Consider the following 11,480-nt stretch of genomic DNA (forward strand, 5'->3'; position numbering starts at 1 on the left):
CCTGTTCACTGCTAGATGAAAGAAAAGCCAGGGCAGTTTTAAAAAACAAAAGCAATTCTTCTGATGATGGCACTAGTAATTTGGACAATAGAGCATATTTTTACACATAGTTGCTTAATCCTTACAGACTTATAGGGGCTCAGGAGACTACTCTGGCTACATCTGATTGTGAGCTGAGGAAATATCTTGTGTTTATGTCTGTGTCCTTCCTCCATAATAGGTAGGAACTTTTATTCTACGTGTTTGCAGATCTTTTAAGTAGAATGACTTTCTTTTCACCACTGCAAAGCAATTCTCTTTTATTGCCCCATCTTATTGGTCTATAACCAGTGATTATCCAGCCCCAGCTAGCTGTTTTGTCTACTAGTTCTCATACTCTTTCCTGTGGAGCACATTTCACAAGATCAGCAGAGGAATAGGTGACGATAACCACGTGCAACATCAGCTTTTGGAAAGGGAGCTTTTGAGGGCTCTTCCTCAGAGGGAGACACTCAAAATGCCAAATGCCAGTTGATTGCTCCACTGGCTACTGTGACTCCATGTTTACTCATTCTCACGCATCTATAGACCGACGACCAACAAATGTCCCAAGTATTTTAGGCATTCAGTGAGGGATTTGGTGCAAGCTGCATCCCCAGTAGAGCTCAAAGCAGCTCTCATACTAAGAAAGACTCCTGATTACTTCCACAGAAACCAAATTAATCCTTACTTTTTCCTTATACCAGCTGTGTGAACAAACCCTTCTTTGCTTCCCCTTTCTATCAGCAGTGTTACTTATGAATTTCACCCTTACCAAGTTGGCAATGTACCCTTTTCTTGAAAACTTACTGAAATAAATCCTTGGTTCATCAGAGGCCAAAATACATGTAAGCTCCAGAGTGTGCTGAAGGCAGGGACAGGGAGAAAGAGAAGACGACATTTGTGGTTAGAGATCTTGAAGCACCCTTGAGCACTAGGCTGTCTGAGTGGCTGAAGCCAGCATGCTTTCCTGAAGATGGTGTTGGACTTCACTGGTGCTCACAAGGCACTTATTATTAGGAAGAAAACTCTATGAGCTTGAAATTTCAATAGTAACTAAGCTGTGAGACTGGGCAGAGACTTCACTTCACTAAACATCACAAACTATGCAAGCTACAAAAATCCTTAGTATTTCTGTTCATTTCCTCATCTACAGCAAAGCCTTTATATTTGGTTCTACCACATCCTAACATCATGTGTCATTAGCAATGACAACTGACAATTAAGTTTGTGACCCTTTTCTTTTTATGTGCTGCTTGCCACAGGAACGCCTAGTCCTCAGCAAGAATACCTACTTCACAACTGTAGGAAGGCTGATGAGAAAGACAGCACTTCAAGACCACAGAAAATCCTATGAAGAGTGATCACATTACTATCAGAATAAGAAAGGGGTCATTCATCACTATCTGTAGCTTGGTCTCAGCACACTGACCAATTTTTAAGCCAGACAGTTCTGTCCTATAGCACCCACTTTCCAACCTGTCTATCCGTACAGTAGGTCATTGCTCCAGTTCACAGAGATGGTATTCATTGTATTGCAGAAAGAGCTCAGATACTTGCGTGGGAATTGAATCTAGGCAAGTAAACAGCAATAGAAAGCATATAACTGTAGACCCCACAGAATAGATCCAGGTTACACTGCAGTCAGTGGAAAGTTTGCCTGGGAGAAGACTGAATGGTTTGGTCCTGAGGCTAAGTTAGACATTTTTATAAAGAGTGTGTAAGGGGTGAACAAGGGACGAAAGGTAAGCGGCAATTCTGGAAAGGTGTCATGGCTCATGGACAGTTCTCTGAGTTCACTGAGGCAATAAAATCATTAATCCTCTTCTGTGAGAATTGTACATAAATATTCACTTCTTCAGCAGGTGTAGAATTTCATCCTCGCAGGGTTTTTTTGGTGAGAATTGCTGTGGGACAGGCAACAGGCTAACACGTCGGTCCTGCCTGGACACAGACGCACATAGAGAAATCCTCCTTTTCCCTCCTAATCTCTCTTCATCTGTGTCTTTGGATGATTTTTCCGCTCCAGTTTGATCTCTCTCCATTGCAATTTGTTACCTTGCACCTCCCAGACAGAACAAGTACTGATGTTAACAATAAAATTCATTGGGAATGAAAAAAAATTAAGGAAGTTCAGTGGGAGCCAAATGATTTAATTTTGTCTTTGTCCAACTGTCCTATTGTCTATTTTCACCACTGCTGAAAACTCAAAACACCCTGAGAATATCTGAAGTAATATGAAATTACTATGGCAATACCACAGCGTATTCTCTCAGGTGACAAGAGGGCAATATATCCCATGTTAAACAGACCACATTCTATTGCCTGATCTCACCACAACTGGGGTAATACGTATTGTTGTCACCCTATAAATTGCTGTGAAGGGCTACCTAATTTGTGCTGAGGCAAAGAAAGCATTATTCTGGTCTGATATGAGATCCTTTACTACTATGACTTGGGAAAAATACACTATTTTTACCATCCTTATAGGTTTTACAAATGACACTAGGACTAGAAAAAAATGAAAAAAAAATGCAAGCAAGCAACATCAACTCTACTAATGATAACATTGTCTCCACATGTAGGACCAATGCTCGAAGGTGAGAAGAGGGTCTGGAGGACGATGACTCTAAGAAAGCCTTGGGCATACTTTATAAACCCCTGACCCTGAACTCCCGGTATACTGACTCATATTACCTTTGTGTTTGGCACTGCTGTTCCTACAGCCTGTGTCCAGTCCTGACATCCAAATTTCACAGCAGATGTCGAACAATTAGAGGGGACCATTGAAGTGATTAAAGGATGGAAAAGCTTATAGTGGAACAGGTTGTTGTCCTAGAAGTTTTTCACTGTAGTGTAAGATTTTCCGTGACAGGAAATAGCCTATGGAGCTCGGACTACCACAATTATCAAAGACTAGGCTAAGGAAGACTTGTTCCCAGCTACCTACACAAGGAACAGAAATTTGCCACCCAGGGGAACTTCACACTAACCATCAAAAGACAAAAAAATCAGGTGTCTGAATGTTGAAGCTAGACTACATCAGACCGAAAATGAGATAAAATATTTTTAAAGGCATGGTATTTAATTGCTGGGGCACTTGAAAAAGTTCTGGTGAATTTCCCATTGTTTAAATTCTGGACTTCTTTTTTCAAGATGGGAAGTTTTCTAGAAGATAAGCTGTACTTCAAGTTACCTAATTAAACTCTGAAAAATTCTGGGAAGTCCTATGTTGTTATCACAACAATCACTTCTGGTTTTGAAAACTAAGGGCCAGGAATTAAACATGTCATTGATTGTGATTGGTGAAACACCTTAATTCTCTTGTTTTTCTAGTTTTAATTGCAGCTGTTTTCTTTCATTTCTGCATTTGCATTAAATATAAAACTGCTATATTTTCCAGCTCTGGTATTTTCTATGGTGCAAAATAGATGTCAGAAAAATGGTTTAAATTGCTACCAGCAAATTTGCTACCAAAACAAAACTTAAAGGAGTGCATTTTTCTATTCCACTAAAGTTTTCACAAATTAAAGGAAATACTGATGCAAGACAGGTATATTTAACACAGTCCCATGTGACATAAGTACGAATAAAATCACTAAATAAAACTTTTACCTCAAGGTTCATTTCTGGCATTATTAACTGGTTTCATTGTCTAAAGAATAGGAAAAAAAGGATAGTTGGATGTACTTTAGAAGCAAAGGTGACATATGATATTTTTAGATGAGGCAATCCAAAAGCACATTACTGATATAATTCAATAACTTTATAACCATATACACAAAAACATGTGCCTAAAATGTCTCATGTGGTGAAATGCAAACATTTATCACTAAGCCCATTACACATATATTACAAAATCAACACAGATTTTGAGCAACTTTTTCTTTACATTCACTTCTACCATTACTTAAACAGCTGTGTCTATACCTTAAGCACCAGTTCTGGTTCTATTCAAATAAAATTACCTTTGGAAGAGAAACAAATTAAACCGGCAAAGACATTGCAGGCCTCTACTCACACTGTATTTACCTACCCAGTTCTTGAGCTAGGTTCTGTGTGGCGCTTTAGCTTAGAAGGGACTAAGATCAGCAGAACCCCCCTCACCACAGGAACTGCCAAGAAATTGCCTTGAGGATAAAACTGAGCCAAATCATAAATGTACTTTAGGTTTTTTTGTTATCAGCACAATCACCATCAACATCCTTATCACTAAAAGCAACAGAAACACTTTCAATGTAAAGTGTCGCCCAGTTCTGCGACACCAGCACTCTCGATGGTATTGAGAAGGTCCACTTTCTCGCCCCTTGCCTTACTGAACAGATGACCACTCTGTGGACAAAAGCAGCAGATTTAGGACCCACAATATTATTAGATATCACATAATAAGAAGGATCCTCAGGAAAATTTAAGTAATTCTGACGAAGCCACTGGCTCAATTCAAAGTCTATGACATTCTGGGTAAGTAAAGGCAGCAGATCTGGCCCCAATCAAACAAACACAACAGAAATATTTAAACAGAAGTAAGATACAAGTTCAAAATAGGAAAACAGAAGTCTTTATTGTAACGTTAAAAAGCCTTTTGATCAAATGAGCTTAGCTGCTGTTCCAAAGTTGGAAGGGAGGGGCTCGGTAAGGTAGGCATGAGTCCAGTAGACACTTCTTATCTTTTTTTTTATTATTTTCACTGGTATTAATTTAAAGGAAGTATATGTTTAAAAAAAAAGTACCCCAAACACCTTACCTCATTTAGCTGCAGATTCTGGAGTGGAAATCCTTAACTGAGGCAATGGGAAAACTGTCTAGAGAACAGTAGGTTGGGTAAACACAGGTACTAGGTTATGTCTCCTAAAGACTCCCAGGAGTGAAGATAAATGGATGTGATATTAATTTTAAAACATTTTGCTGAACACTCAGGCAGCCAATAGGGAAATTCCTTAGGTCACTTCCTGTTCGTTTGATTGGGTCTGCAACAACAACAACCAAGATGAGGTTGGGAGCATTTGCATAAGGCAGCTCAGTCCTAACTATTCAAAGAGAACAGGTCTAACCGGGTTACACGCGTGGCTCCAGAACAAAAGAAAAACTTGGTAATGGATGAGGGATTGATTTCTTTGTAGTTGTTTTTTTAAGACCATCCCTTTTTTTTTTTAATGGAGGTTATTTCAGGTAGATAGGGAGATTATAATTAGAATGAGGAGAAGTGAAAAGCAAAAATTAAAATTAGTCTGGAAATAACATTAGGAGATGTACGGTATGGAATAACCCTGTTCTGGCAGGGAGGTGGATTGGGTGAGCCAATATCATGGGTGCAATTCTTTCTTTTCATACCTTGAGCATCCTGTGAAATGCATGAGTCTGCAGAAAGGGGAGTCTCTTGGTCTTCCAGCTTCTCTGGGCATCTGAGAGAAAGTAAAAATGAGGAAAAAAAATTGTCACTGTATGTGTATATGGGGTTGAGTATGAAAGCTCAGCTACATGCAGGTTAGCAGGGCAGAAAATCAGCAGATGAGTGCTCAATTTTACATTTTTCTGCTTTTAACCTTTCTAATTCTATAAGATCAGCAAGGGAGAGCTAAAACTTTCCTTAAAGCACCTGCTCCACAGCCCATGGAAGTCAGGCAAAATATTTTTGCTTGTTTCTCTGAGCTATGGCCTGGGCATTGCATTAGAGGCCTTTCACTAATTCAGTCATCAGTTCAGCTGTCAACTGGGGTGAAAAGCAAGGAAACGCTGTTTCCTCATGGAAGATCTGTGCTTGCAGGAGAGGTCTAAGAGTTCTGAGTCCAAAGTTTTCCTTGACCATGTGTGAGGTACCTCTCTAGCTTGCAACCATGAACCTGAGCAGGAAACGAGGTGCCTAAATGAAATATGAACCCTCATCTGTCTCTCGTTATTTCACTAGTCAGAAAAGGCATCGAACATGAAAACAGCTAAAAATGTGGTAATGTAGGAAGGTTTCATTAATTTGTATGCATAAAACACAAGAAGTGCTGAATATTTTTATACAGTGATTGTTCAGTGGTCTGTGTGAAGTTAATTTTCCAGTCTTTATTCACTTTTGGTTCCGGAGCTCATCATAAATCTCCCTCCTGACAGATGCTGACAAGAATTCTCAGTGCTAGATTTGCCAAGCACAGGGAACGAATTGTCCTTCAAAGACCCAAAGATACTATTAATTATTAATCAAGGTTCATTGTCAGTGTAGGGGAAATATTTCATACCTGTTATTTATTTCATACCTGAACCTGATTTCAAGATAAATAGTGGATCTTAGACTCAAGGAATGTCACCTTTGTTCCTATCATCCACACTAACACCATTAAATTAAAACCTGAGTTGCTTTTGTTCACACAGATAAGTTTTACAAGTGTTGCTTGGGAAGATCCCATCGTTTTTCACCCAGGTTACAGTCAAGTTCCATGGCTGCTCACCTTGATTCTCACCTATCAAATAAAGTTGTCCTTGAGGAAGAAGGAAGGCTGTAAATGTCCATCTTGGAGAGCAGTATTGTCTTGTAATTAGAACACCAAGGGTTAAGGATGTCACTGAAAACAGCTAGGCAATGTTTGGAGTTTTCATAAGTAGGTCTAGTACCCATAAGATTTCTCTAAGCATTCATGTCACTGAGTTTAAATATTTGCATACCAGGTCATGTCTTGGTGAGTATTTATGCTAAAGCTTTCATCACCAAAATAATGTTTTATCATCATATCAGCATGAATGATCAATCCAGAGCAGGAGAACAGGAAAAAGCTAAGAAGTAAGCAAAGAATGAGAAAGCAATAAAGAGCACTTCCCTTCCCAGGAAGGACATCTTTAACAAGGAACCCACCTCTTACATCGTTCCACTGAGCTAAACATGGGAAATTGAAGAGTCACACTGAAATACATCTCATCCGTATGCTGCAGAAGCACCACAGGACAATGTGACCACTGGATCTCAACATAGCAAGGGAAATCAGACTTTTCCTACTGCTAGAAAGGACACCAGCAAAAGCAGCAGAAATTTAGTTCAAATATGGTACTTAGACTGGTGTGTAACTTTCTGTTTGTGTGGCTGTAATCCTTTTCTGTCTCAGCTCCCAAGGGCAGAGACAGCTCTGGTTGCTAAGACCCAGAATACTTCCAGACAGACAAAAAAGCACATTGTACCAACAGGTCTGGGCAAGGTGAGGCTAACTTAGCCGGCACACCAGCATGCATTATTTAGTAGTGTGCTATTTTCAAAGGCAGGGTGCCACACAGGGTGGTGGCTTCTTAAATTTACTGCCCTGCCTGGCCAGCTATGCTGCCCCCATGCTCCCAAGTATGCTTATTGACACTTACATGTGGTTCAGCACAGAGAGGATTACGGGTGGCTTTCGGAGACAGGCAGACCTTTTGCTCTGCATATCCTTCTCCAGCACTGCAGCCACAAAATTAACATGATTTTGGTCCCCACACAATTCTAGGTGGCAGAGAAAACATTAAAACCTCTATAATTAGGACCTAGGAAGCCACATTCACAGTATAGCAGAAGTGTCAGTTCAGATTCCCAGAATTAATTTAATTATAGCCATCAAGCATCGAGGAAATTATCTAAATCTGTCTAGATTCTTAAATTGGCGTCTGTTACTGTAGTGTCTGACACCTGATGAAAACAGAGAACAAATGTATGGTAATTTCTACTTTTTCATTAATATTAATCTCTGCTTCATTTCTTAAATTCCAGTGGAATATCAAAAGGAGAAGGTAATAGGCTGATATGTAGGTTAGACATGCCAAGCGATCAGAGAATTCAGGGTATGATGTTCCTGCCTTCGGTCTGTTGCAGCAAAACCAGAAGCGATTCATAAAGTTTGCTGTAAAACAATACATTTCCTGTACAAACACCACTAGAGGAGCCAGAAGAAGCAAGACAGATGCTATTTCCAAACAGTGTTCAATGTTATAGGCAAGCACCACCTATTACTAAGGTTGCCTATTACTTAGGCTTGCAAGACCTTGTAATTTTTTCTTTACAGTTTGCCAAATTCTAGCCCTTAGCTGCTTCGTTAAATTGAAATTTTCAATCATGGGTGTTTGCTTTGCAACAAAATTTTGAATATTTGTCATCCATAATAGTGTATGTTTTTCCGACAAATTAAAAAAGGCAGGGGGAAAACGCTGTTCTTTGTATTCATATTAAAAAATATTCCTGCTTTTTGTTTGGAAAGCTCAGGGACATTTATGTTTGAAGCAAGGACTGACTACAATGGGCTGTCGAGTTAAGGGTGTGCTATTTACCATTCCCAATAAAATCCAACCAAAATTAGCCAGTTTAAAGCTCATTGAAAATCATAGTCCACATAATGGATTCCATGACGCTGCAGCTTCCTTCTGCATTCTCCATTTCCTGGCTTCACAGGGCTTTCCCAGCAGCTAACAAAGGCTATTGCTGTGCGTCCACCCTCCTGAAAAGGCAAATTGTCCAGTGAGTCCCCCATTTGGCCCAGCAGCTACTCTCAGTACAACTGGCAGAGGTCTGTACAGGGGATCTAAAGGTTTCATTTGTGAGCGTAACCCACAGGATACCCAATGCTGAAACACCTATCTTTGCACATCACTTATTCAAACTCTAGAAACCGTACACAAGAAACAGAACTAGAACATTATTAACATTGTGACAGGTTAGGAGGTACTGTACTTAAGACACAGACAAGATGGTACTCATTCGAAGAGAAGCTAGTCAATACTAGGGAGTGGCCCTGAGCTGTATTTGCTGCACATGAATCAAACTCTGAAAACTTCTATTCATTTCCTCATGAGTTTTCTTATAGTGTTCATCCTCATGGTATTTGAGGTATTATAGTAACACTTTTATTTATAATGTAAATAAACATTTAATATATGTACATTAGTGTATTACATTATATTAATGCATTAGCACTAATATTACAGTATTAGCACCAAAACATTTATTTGTCTTTATGCTTCCCTGGTGAGGTGAGAAGGTAATAATTTATTACCCCTATTTTAATGGGGAATCCTAAAAAGGTGTTTAATAATTCAAGGTATCCATTCTGAGATGCCTAAGCACAATGTATTTAGAGCACTTGGTATTCTATAGTTATGTAAAGTACTGAAAGCACAGCTCCCATTCACTTTCATTTCAGATCTTAATACTTAGCAGTTCTGGAAATCAGACTCCTTTTCTCCCAGAAAAGAAAGAAAATAATTTTTTTTTTTTTTTTAAATATGAAAAAATGGTGGCATCAGTCTAGAAAATATCCTAAGCATTTTGTCTGGATTTTTCCAAACATATTCAACCTCAAGCAAAATCCCATTATAGCTCTACTCGTCACTATTTGGAAAAATTATAAGTAAAGATAGTAATGATGAGGAGCTAGGCAATGATCACAAGAGACTATCAGCTTTGCATACAATTCTATGAAGGTTCAATTTCTAAACCAATACAGCTATGTATGTTAATAATTCTTCAGCTTCTTCACACACATCCCAGTTGGCAGACAGACCCTAACTTGCTGTAAACTGGAACCGATGAACTGGAAGTAACTGAGTAACAAAGCCCTTTGGTTCTGTACGTTCTCCTGATGAAAAGGAGATGTCCTGCCAATCCAGGTATGCCTCAAGAGGGGTATTGGACAACCTGATGAAAAAAGGGATAAAAATGAGCCCCCTCAAATTCCTTCCCTAGCAAAGCCAGCTGCCAGCCAGAAAGTACCACCTAAGCACCACTTCTCCTGCTCCTGGGGAGGACCCCCCATCTTGACTCTATGGCCTCCTTTCCACACATCGCAGCTCAAGGGATGGACATTTTCTTGGAAATGCCACAGTACTTTCTCTTATTACGGCAGTCTAAAGGTAAAGAAAAGGCAAAATCCAGTGTGCATCTGTTTAATTTAGGGCCTTGCAGGAAAAAATATGCAAGAATCTTTGCAAGGATTACTGCAAAACTGTCCATGCTCTGAGAGAGAAATTCACGGAAAAAAAACATAGACACCTGCACTGAGAAATAGAATAGGGATAGGGTAGAAACCAAATTATAAATAAAATTATAAATAACAAGTTAAGTTTTCCATGGAAAAGATAAGGGTAACAAAAGGCTAAAATGAACCAGCAGGGCAAACATGACTTGCTTACACAAATCCTGAAAGAAAAAAAATGCAAATCCTAGAGAAATATAGGCTTATTGTTAATTATGTGTTTGTTTTGGTCTCCTCAGTGTGCAGGTCAAAACAACTCAATGTAACAGTGCAGTGGCATCCAGCCACTCCTTTGTGCAAGAGCTTCCATTGTTGCTCAAACTGTTGGAACTCATATGAGAAATGGGGAGAGAGATTAATATTAATAAATAACGTCTGTGGCAAATAAAAATATATGTAGCACTGAGGAGAACATTAAAGCTAGTGCAGTATCAGTTATGTTTTGCTTCTCATTTGAAAGAAAAATGTGAAAAAATTGTAAGGAGTCAACAGGACCAATTGGTAAGAAACTATTTACAAGACTATTTTCTGCCCATATGAACTGATGCAGTTCCATGGATTTCTGTGAGGTTTTGGCAATCTATATCTAACAGAATTTTATATAGTTGTGTATATTGTCTTTTCAGGAGTTTGAAATTTTATTACGAGGATATACTGACTGTGCAATGATGTCTCAGAGAAAAAGCTTCATAAGTATCCAATAGTAGGTGTTAAACAACAGGCAGGGCAAAATGACCTAATGGGTATTTTCTATCTGTTGTGGTTTGAATCTCTTAGCAAACACCTTGATGCTGCCAGGACCAAAGCAAAACAAAACCTTTGATTTTTGAGAACATAAAACTCTCTCTCACTGAATGCAAACACAAAGTAATGCACAAAGATAAACAAAGGAGCACAAATATGGTGAGATAAATTTTTAGCAGGGCTCAAGTACTTTTCCTGTTACATTCATAAACCAGGACACTATAAAGCCACAGGGGCCAGGAGTGGCACAACCGTTTCTATGAGTGTTGCACCTCTCGCTCCCAAAATTTGGTGAATATAGAAGTATGTTTGTGCTAGGACAATTTGTAACTACAAACCACTGTGCAATCCCCCAGCTGCCACTGATTGACAGAGATAAGAACTGGAGCACAGCTATAGGGCTTAGAAGAGATCATGTCATGTGGATACCTTGTTATTAAGCTACAAACATAGGAAAAAGTGGGGATAAGCACTGTAGGTTGGCTGGACAAGCTCATTCCTCATCAGTGACTCTGTACCTGTATTTCACTATGGCGTTTTATATACAGTATATAATGTCAAACTTTTTAGGAAACCTACAAATGGGTAAGTAGCTCCCAGCTGCAGAATGCCAATTCTAACTGTGTTTCTTATGAAATTAAACTTTTCCCAGTTTAAGGGTGTTGGATTCCCTAAAGGACCCCTGGAGTCTTTATAAATCTAAATCATTTGAACATTTCCAAACTTAAAAGCTGTTCAGAGGAGAGGATT

At 39.1% G+C, this 11,480-nt stretch overlaps 1 protein-coding gene across 1 annotated transcript in view; it reads right to left on the reverse strand.

Moving 5' to 3' along the window:
• Positions 1-4,845, reverse strand: part of EHF (ets homologous factor) — a 31,261-nt gene extending 26,416 nt beyond the window's left edge. Inside the window, exon 1 of the mRNA XM_009573828.1 lies at positions 4,763-4,845. The gene's annotated coding sequence lies outside the window, so the exon portion shown is untranslated. The remainder of the gene's footprint in view (positions 1-4,762) is intronic.
• Between the last annotated feature and the right edge of the window lie 6,635 nt (positions 4,846-11,480).

The sequence above is a fragment of the Fulmarus glacialis genome, unplaced genomic scaffold (assembly GCF_000690835.1).
Source record: "Fulmarus glacialis isolate BGI_N327 unplaced genomic scaffold, ASM69083v1 scaffold13183, whole genome shotgun sequence".
Classification (NCBI taxonomy): domain Eukaryota; kingdom Metazoa; phylum Chordata; class Aves; order Procellariiformes; family Procellariidae; genus Fulmarus; species Fulmarus glacialis.